This window comes from Trichechus manatus, unplaced genomic scaffold, assembly GCF_000243295.1.
Source record: "Trichechus manatus latirostris isolate Lorelei unplaced genomic scaffold, TriManLat1.0 scaffold00138, whole genome shotgun sequence".
Lineage (NCBI taxonomy): Eukaryota > Metazoa > Chordata > Mammalia > Sirenia > Trichechidae > Trichechus > Trichechus manatus.
The window spans coordinates 5,973,229-5,983,271 of NW_004444074.1; positions in this window are offsets into that span (position 1 = coordinate 5,973,229).

Here is a 10,043-nt window from a genome sequence, read left to right on the forward strand (position 1 = left end):
GGACTCAGTCTGGTGGAGGCTGTGGTAGTTGTGGTCCATTAGTCCTTTGGACTAATCTTTCCCTTGTGTCTTTGGTTTTCTTCATTCTCCCTTGCTCCAGACAAAGCAGGACCAGTAGATGTATCTTAGATGGCCACTCACAGCTTTTAAGACCCAGACACTACTCACCAAAGTAGGATGTAGAACATTTTCTTTATAAACTATGTTATGCCAATTGAGTTAGATGTCCCACGAGACCATGGACTCCAGCCCTCAGCCCAGTAACTTGGTCCCTCAGGGAGTTTGAATGTGTCTATAAAGCTTCTATGACTTTGTCTTGGTCAAGTTGTGTTCACATCCCCATAGGTTGTATCTTGAGTCAATCTCTTTTGAGATATTAAAGAAAGAATCAAACAGAGAGAAGTGGGACCTCACTACCACCAAGCAAGAAGAGCCAGGAGTGGAGCATGTCCTTTGGACCCAGGGTCCCTGAACTGAGAAGCTCTTAGATCAGGGGAAGATTGATGCAAGGACCTTCCCCTAGAACCAACAGAGAGAGAAAGCCTTTCCCTAGAGCTGCACCCTGAATTCGGACTTCTAAACTCCTAGACCGTGAGAGAATAAATTTCTCTTTGTTAAAGCCATCCATTGTGGTATTTCTGCTATAGCCGCCCTAAATAACTTAAAAACAATCAAAACTGTTGCCATCGAGTCGATTCTAACTCTTAGCAACCCTATAGGACAGAGTAGAACTGTCCCATAGTGTTTCCAAGGAGCAGCTGGTGGATTTGAACTGCCAACCTTTTGGTTAGCAGCCAATCTCTTATTAGAAAATTTCCCTTTCTACCACTGGAGCTGGGGAAAAAGAGAGGGGATTCTGCTTCCATATCCCTGAACCAGTCTAGGGCCCTTATTCAGGCTGAGCACCCTCCATCAAAGCCTCAAGTAGCACTCACAAAATGCCCTGAGAAATCAGTCAGCAGCTGATTTACTGGCAGCTATTGGTGGACCTCACTGACCCTCAGCCCAGGTCCAACAGTGTCCCAGCCTCTTGTCTACCCCTCCAGTCCTCAGCCCTGATTATCAATCAGGAGTGACATCTGAAATGCCAGCGGAAGCCAAGAGGCAAAAAGGGAGTGGGTGTAAACAAATGCGATATCACCAGATAGCTTACTGAGCAGCCGGCTGTCTGGGGCCAGGCAGATTTGAGGCAGAGGGTTTGGGAGGAGGGAAGCAGCGGTGGAGGGGCAGCTCATGTCCTCAAGCCCCGAAATAGTCTGCTCCCATTTCCTTTTCAAGCCACATGTATTCATTTTCAGGAATCTTGAACCCATTTTTCTCCAGCCAGGCATGGGATTTCTTGCTACTTGCATCATGAAATTACATTAATTGATTTGTGAATGTCGAACCAGCCTTGCATACTTGGACTAAATCTCACTTGATTGTGGCATATAATTCTTTTTCACATGTTGTTGGATTGAATTTGCTAATATTTTCTTGAAGATTTTTGCGTCTATGTTCACGAGCTCTTGCTCACTTATTTTTTTAAGTGACATCAATCTATTTGGAGGCTATAAAATTTACTTCAACAAGGCTTCCACTGTATCTTTCTTTTTGACTTTTTATTTTGAACTAATTTTAGACTAACAGAAAAATTGCAAAACTAGTACAGAGAGTTTCCACATATTTTTCACTCAACTACCCTTAATGTTAGCATCCTACTTTTTTTATGTCTTATAAAAACTGCTGTGTTTCTGTCCTATATGTCTTCTTCATTATGGGATCCAGACTGACAGGGCAACCTTCACCTGGGTCATGCCATTCTCATGGTAAAAGAGGAAAGAAAAAAAAGTAACTGTGAACCATAAGATAGCAAGTAACTTCTGCTCATACATGGTATATGTAACTTTTGCTCACATCTAATTAGCCAAAGCAAGTCATGTGGCCAAATTCCATAACAATGGCTATGAAGTGCACCCCTCCCATGGAATGGGTCACTATAAAAGGAATTCACAGTAGTGGACCCAGGAAAGTCAGTGACTATATTGAACAAACTACACAATCTCCATAGTACCACTAACTATTGGTCCTGACCACAGCGATCAAACAATAGCCATATAATTGACTCTACTTTAGGAGACTGCTCATTGGGAAGCTACTGTGGAAGAGAAAGAGAATAGAGTGACCACTTCCTTGAAAGACAGCTGGACAGCTGGGTGTGATGCTAGGGGACTTAAACAGCAAAAGTTTTCTTTAAACTCTCCACATTGGGATTTTTGAAGGTTTCACAAAAAAACAATGGCCAGAAGAGGAAATTGCAAATTGAAAGTGACTTGCTGGCTTTAATCGCTGAACTTCCCACAGAGCTAGAGTGGCACTGAGGGACTTCTCATTGTGTTACCAAAATTCCACTGAGACGCAGAACGTTCCTCATCTTGAGTTCTTGCAGGACACCTAGTACCTCACCTAGCCTACATTTCTGGGATACTCATGTCCTTCTGTCATGTACTATACAGTATCATGAATGTAAACCCAAACCAAGGCCCCATAATTATCTTAAAGGCATCACTCTGGGCTGCCCAGGAGTCAAAAAAAGTAGCATCAACTCAAGTCTCTTTAAACTCAAAATAAACTCTGCTAAATGCAATGCACACACATATCTGTCAGTTTGTTGTACTGTGGTGGCTTGCATGTTGCTGTGATGAGGGAAGCTATGCCACCAGTATTTCAAATACCAGCAGGGTCACCCATGGCAGACAGGTTTCAGTGGAGCTTCCAGACTAAGACAGACTAGGAAGAAGGAACTGACGGTCTACTTCTGAAAATACTTAACCAGTAAAAAACTTATGAATAGCATCAGAACATTGTCTAGCATAGTGCCAGAAGATGAGCCCCTCAGGTTGGAAGGCACTCAAAAGACAACTAGGGAAGAGCTGTCTCCTCAAAGTAAAGTTGGTCTTAAAAACGTGGATGGAGTCAAGCATTCAGAATCTTCATTTGCTGATGTGGTACAACTCAAAATGAGAAGAAACAGCTGCAAACATCCATTAACAATCAGAACATGGAATGTACAAAGTATGAATCTAGGAAAATGAAAGTTGCCAAAAATGAAATGGAACACATAAAGATCAATATCCTAGGCATTAGTGAGCTGAGATGGAATGTGGTAGTGGCTATTTTGAGTCAGACAATCATATGACCTACTATGCCAGGAATGACAAATTGAAGAGGAATGGTGTCACAAACATCCTCAAAAAAGAACATTTCAAGATCTATCCTGAAGTACAACGATGTCAGTGATAGGATAATATCTATATGCCTACAAGGAAGACCAGTTAATACAACTATTATTCAAATGTATGCTCCAACCACTAATGCCAAAGATGAAGAAATTGAAGATTTTTACCAACTTCTGCAGTATGAAATTGATCTGACATGCAATCAAGATGCACTGATAATTACTGGTGATTGGAATGCAAAGGTTGGAAACAAATGATTGGTGGTTGAAAATATGGCCTGGATGATAGAAACGATGACGGAAATCACATGATAGAATTTTGCAAGAAAAAACACTTTTTAATTGCAAATACCTTTTTTCAACCATGTAACTGGTGACTATACATGTGGACCTCACCAGACGGAATACACAGGAATCAACTCAACTGCAAAGAGATGATGGAAAAGCTCAATATCATCAGTCAGAACAAGGCCAGGGGCCAACTGTGGAACCGACCATCAATAGCTCATAAGCAAGTTCAAGTTGAAGCTGAAGAAAATTAGAACAAATCCACAAGAGCCAAGAATTGACCTTGAGTATATCCCATCTGAATTTAGAGATCATCTCAAGAATAAATTTGACACTTTGAACACTAATGACCATAGCCCAGACGAGTTGTGGGATGACATCAAGGACATCATACATGAAGAAAACAAGAGGTCATTGAAAAAACAGGAAAGAAAGAGAAGACTGAAACATGTCAGAAGAGACTCTGAAGCTTGCTGTTGAACGCAGACTAGCTAAAGCAAAAGGAAGATGTGATAAAGTAAGAATCTGAACAGAAGATTTCAAAGGGCAGCTTAAGAAGACCACGTAAAGCATTATAATGACATGTGCAAAGACCTGGAATTGGAAAACCAAAAAGGGAAGAACAAGTTCGGCATTTCTTAAGCTGAAAGAACTGAAGAAAATATTCAAGCCTCAAGTTGCAATTTGGAAGGTTTCTATGGGGGAACATATTGAATGATGCAGGAAGCATCAAAAGAAGATGGAAGGAATACACAGAGTCACTGTACCAAAAGGAATTGGTCTACGGTCAACCATTTCAGCAAGTACCATATGATCAACAACTGATGGTAATGAAGGAAAAAGTCCAAGTTACACTGAAGGCACTGGCTGAAAACAAGCTCCAGGAACTGACAGAATACCAACTGAGAAGTTTCAACAAACAGATGCAGCCCTGGAAGTGCTCACTCGGCTATGCCAAGAAATTTGGAAGACAGCTATCTGGCTAACTGACTAGAAGAGATCCATATTTGCACCCATTCCAAAGAAAGATGACCCAACAGAAAGAGGAAATTATCAAACAATGTCATTACTATCACACACAAGTAAAATTTTGCTGAAGATCGTTCATAAGTGGTTGCAGCAGTACACAGACAGGGAGATGCCAGAAGTTCAAGCCAGATTCTGAAGAGGACTTGTTATTGTTGTTATTAGGTGCCGTCAAGTAGGCTCAGAGTCATAGCAACTTTACGTACAACAGAAGGAAACATTGCCTGGTCCTGCACCATTCTCATGATCGTTTTTATGCTTGAGCCCATTGTTGCAGCCAGTGTGTCAGTCCATCTCGTTGATGGTCCTCCTCTTCTTTGCTGACCCTGTATTTTATTAAGCATGATGTCCTTCTCCAGGGACTGATCCCTCCTGATAACATGTCCAAAGTATGTGAGATGTAGTCTTTTTTTTTAATTGTGCTTTAAGTGAAAGTTTACAACTCAAGTTAATTTCTCAAACAAAAATTTATACACATATAGTTATGTGACATTGTTGCAATCCCTATAATGTGATAGCACACTCCCACTTTCCACCTCAGGTTTCCCATGTCCATCCAACCAGCTCCTGTCCCTTCTTGCCTTCTCATCCCGCCTCCAGACAGGAGCCCCCCATTTGGTGTTGTGTATCTGCTTGGACTAAGAAGAACACTCTTCACGAGTATTATTTTATGTTTTATAGTCCAGTCTAATCTTTGTCTGAAGAATGGGCTTCAGGAATGGCTTTAGCTTTGGGTTAACAGAGTGTCCAGGGGCCATTTTACTTGGATCCACAATCAAGTCATCTGAGACTAGTCCTCTCTCAGCCTCCAATAAGGGTGTGACCTTATGCTGGTCATTTAGACTTTTAGCTTTATTCAACTTTTCTGTTGATAAAATGTGAAGTTGAATAGGATCAGAAAGAATAAAAAGTTTCCATTTGTAGAAGGTGCTGTTGATGTCCTACCCCGATCCTGTCTGTACTCGTCTATACTTTCTTGCCAAAAAGTCCACTTATATATTTGATGCAGGCCATACCCAAAAGGAAACTCCTTTTCAACTGATTGGCTACTCACACCAGATCTCATCATGGAGGTGATCTCATTATATCAAATCTCATCATGGAAGTGATCACATCATCATAGGACCGCCAAACTACATCATAACTACCCTAGTAGACTCATACTGTAATTCTGTTTTGTAGCCTTTTTATTTTCCCACTTAGCAGCGTATTATGGGAATTTTCCTATGCCTAATGCCTTCTTCAATGTTTTTACTTTGTTTGGAAAAATTCCAAGCCTTTCAGAAAAGTTGAAAGGTTAGTACAATAAACACCCACGTGTCCTTCACTGCATTTACCAAGTATTCCCATTTTGCTGCATTTGCTTTCTCTCTCTGATGTCTAGCCCAAACTCAGATTTCCCCAGTTGTGCCCAAAGTGTCTTTTTTGGATTTATCTTCTGCTGCAAGATCCAGTCAAGGATCAGGAATTGTATTTTGTTGTTATATGTCTGTCATGTCTTTTAATCTGTAACAGTCCCCCAGCCCTTTTTTTTTTTTTTTAATGAGATGGACTTTTTTGGATTGTTGAAGCCACATCCTGGATTTTTCCAATGATTTCCTCAGGGTATCATTTAACTTGTTCCAATATACCCTGTATTTCCTATACATTTGTCTGGGCAGAGCATCCAGAATTCAAAATGCCCTTTGCAGAACCCTGTGAAATGTTTCAACATATTATTCTATCACACAAGCTAAAGATTCTTCTTCTAGTGAAAAATATGAGTCTAAGACATGTATGTAGGCTTTAACATCTCAAGAAATGATAAGACAGAAAATTGTATCAAAGAATTTCCTCCGAGTTTTTCTATTAGAAAATATGATCATAACCAGGACAAATACAATTTGCTGCTTGTTCTTTGTCTATCCATTGGAAGCAGAAGCAGGCTGCAAAGGGTAAGAAACAGTTGTGACAGAAGATTCTAACAGCAAGAATGTTATATCGATACAATATTTTCCTTTGAATTGAAAAAAGACTTCCATTGTTGGAATGACCATTGGTGTAGGCCAAATTCAGTGCTAGTGTTTTAATACCAGTCCTCTTGCATCCATCCAATAGTGACCAGAGAAGTATATGATAGCATTTCAAGTTACTTGTTGTTGTGAGGTGTCATCAAGTCAGTTCCAACTCACGGCAACCCTTTGCACAACAGAACAAAACCCTGCCCCCGTCCTGCACCATCCTCAAATCATTTTTGTTTTCTTTATGTTGAGGTATGGTCAATGCTGAAGTCTGTAGTCTTTGATCTTCATCAGTAAGTGCTTCAAGTCTCTTCACTATCAGCAAGCAGGGTTGTGTTATCTTCGTATCACAGGTTGTCAACGAGTCTTCCTCCAATCCTGATGCCCTATTCTTCTTCATATAGTCCAGCTTCTCGGATGATTTGCTCAGCATACAGACTGAATAAGTGTGGTAAAAAGATACAACCCTGACACACACCTTTCTTGATTTTAAACCATGTAGTATTCCCGTGTTCTATTCAAATGACTGCCTCTTTGTCTATGCAGAGGTTCCTCATGAGCACAATTAATTGTTCTGGGATTCCCATTCTTTACAATGTTATCCATAATTTGTTATGATTCACAATGTAGAATGCCTTTGCATAGTAAATAAAATGCAGGTAAACATCTTTCTGTTATTCTCTGCTTTCAGCCAAGATTCATCTGCCATCAGCAATGATAATAACCCTCATTCCCACCCTCTGCTGAACTAACTAACTACCCTAGTCCAATCTCCCACTATCTCAGCTCTAAGCCTCTGCTTTCTCATTTTTAAAATGGACTTAATTAGAATACCTACCTCATGGGTTTGTTGGGAAGATTAAATCAGTCAACCCATGTGAAATGAAACAATAAAGTGCCTTGCATGGATTACATAGATCAATATTTTTAGTGAGAACCTGCTATGTGCCAGACATATTGTTAGAATTTTTAAACTCTCATATTTTTGGATAATTTTCTTCCAAAAGTAACAAGAAACTTCAGATGTGATCTCAATGACCGTCAGAAAGAGAGAGGTCACCAACCCTACTCCGAACTGTTTTGCTTAAGGGAAAACTGTTTTGCATAAAAGGCTAACATCTGCAATGTAGTAGGTTTCACAAGTCAGGGAGTCAGGAAGTCAAGAAGTCAGGGAGTCAAAAGACATGGGTTCTAGAATCATCTCAGCCTGAAACACACCAAATTGCCTTTAGGGATTTTGTCACTGGTCCCCAGGCCTCAGCTCTCTCTTCTTTAAAAAGACAGGGTTGGAATAGAATGAATGTGAATGCTTCTTTCAATTCTTTATAAAACTTTGCCAACAACAGAGGAAATCAGGAGCAGAGCTGCAAAATGAAGCCAGGAGTCCTGATTCCTAGGATTCTCTTCCACTAATCACTCACCATTCCTTGGGAAGCACTTAAGAGGCCAAGGTTTTGCTTTCATGGTGGGGGACCCATTTCCTGCCCATTGTTTAGGGTCATTCCTGATCAAGGTCCCTCGTTCAGTTCATCAGACACCAAACCACAGGCAAGTAGTTGAATCTGCTCTAGGTCATTGCTGATTGAGAAGCTTCCAAGAAAGAGGGAGAGAAAAAGCTAATGATACTGCTCCCACTTGGTAGAGACAGCCAGGTGGCTGATGGAACAGCTGCTGAACTTCGATGTCTAAAGATTTCTTTAATTTATTTCTATTGACATCTCTCTGGTTTAGAGTAATTCCAAAGCCCTGGGAGGAAAACAAAAACGTGGACAGTGGCTTGCTGATAGCGAGTTCTGAAGAACTCCTAGTAGTTAAGTAATTATTCTTACTCAGACAATATAATCACTCAGCTGCATCAGCCAAACACCTCTGAGGTCCAGAGAACCCTCAATTTTTTGCATTGGCCCAACTTTTCGGACCTTGCATGTCCCCTTGAGCAACAACAGGCATTCCTGAAAACCATCTCTAGCATGTCTTTCCTTGGAAGCAGTGGGAGAATTCTAGGGAAAACACATGCAAAAAGTCATCTGCCCAGATTCTGAATCCCTTTCCAGCATCCCCTGTTCCACAAATCCTCCCCGTTTCCTAATAATAACAAATATTAACGACTTGCACTTACTGAGCACCTAGTGTGATCTGGTCACTCTTCTAAATACTTCCTATATATTAATTCATTTAATCACAAAACAATTCTTTAAAATAGGCATCACTCTTATCCCCATCTTAACCTAGCAGAGAGTGGTTAAGTAAGTTGTCCAGGGTTTCACAGCTAGTTAGTGGCAGGGCCATTATCCAAACTCAGGCAGACTGGTTCCAGAGTCTACACTAGATGACATCACCTAAAGTTGAGCAGGTAAGAACATTTCTCTCATAATTCTTAGTGGCCCAAGTTTTCTGGTCTCTGATTCATGTTTTAAGTAATTGCAGACTAATTCTTCCGGATGGGAGCTTAGAGACCATGTAGACCAGCAAGGGCACTCTCTAATCCTATGCCCATGACAGACATCACCGGTCAACCATGATGCTGTCTTCTAACCCAAGGCAAAGCCTCATAGTCCTTCTCTCTGTGCAACCAGTACCAATTAATCAATTTGCTATGTAAGTTCACAGATGAGCTTGTGTAGAAAAAGCCAAGAAATGGCATTACAGTGCCTCCATGCCAGTACTCAATGACCCTCATTCATCACAGTGGCCCCCATTAACCACCGTGGTCCCCGTTAAAGACTTCACCTCCCCTTGAACCCTCCCTTACTTGGGGGCCTAGTGTATGCAAGAAGAGCATATATGTGGGTTCTTGTCTTCCCTTTCTCATTGATATTTTAGCAATCACATACCGTGTCTGCAATATGTGCTCAGGGGGCGAGGGTGAACTAGATCACTATTTTTCAGTATGTGTTCCTTGAATCCTTAGAGGTGAGGGCACAAGGGCGTTCATCTTCTGCTTCTCAAACAGACCTGCTCCATTACAGTGTACTTGATATATGGGATTTTACCTTTTGATTCCATTTGGAAAAAGGCTTTAACAGCTAAGCAAATAGTTTAAAACACACACAGGAAGTTAAGATCGATCGGAACTATCCATTTCTGCTATCCTTTGCTGTTGTGTGCCGTCTAGTCAATTCTGACTCATAGTGACCCTACAGGACAGAGTAGAACTGCCCTATATGGTTTCCTAGGCAGTAAACTCTTTTTTTTTTATTGTTGTAATTAAATGAAGTTTACATTTCAAGTTAGCTCCCATACAAAATCTTTTTTTACATACATTGTTATGAGACCCTAATTATTCACCCCATTCTGTGACAGCATACTCTTCCTTTCCGCCCCTGATTCCCCGTGAGCATTCAACCAGCTCCTAACTCTCTCTGCCTTCCCATCTCACCTCTGGACAGAAGCTGCCCCTTTGGTCTCTTGTATCTACTTGACTAAGAGACACATTCTTCACGAGTATCACTTTATGTCCCAAAGTCCAGTCCAATCCCTGTCTGAAGAGTTGGCCTCGGAAATCGTTTTAG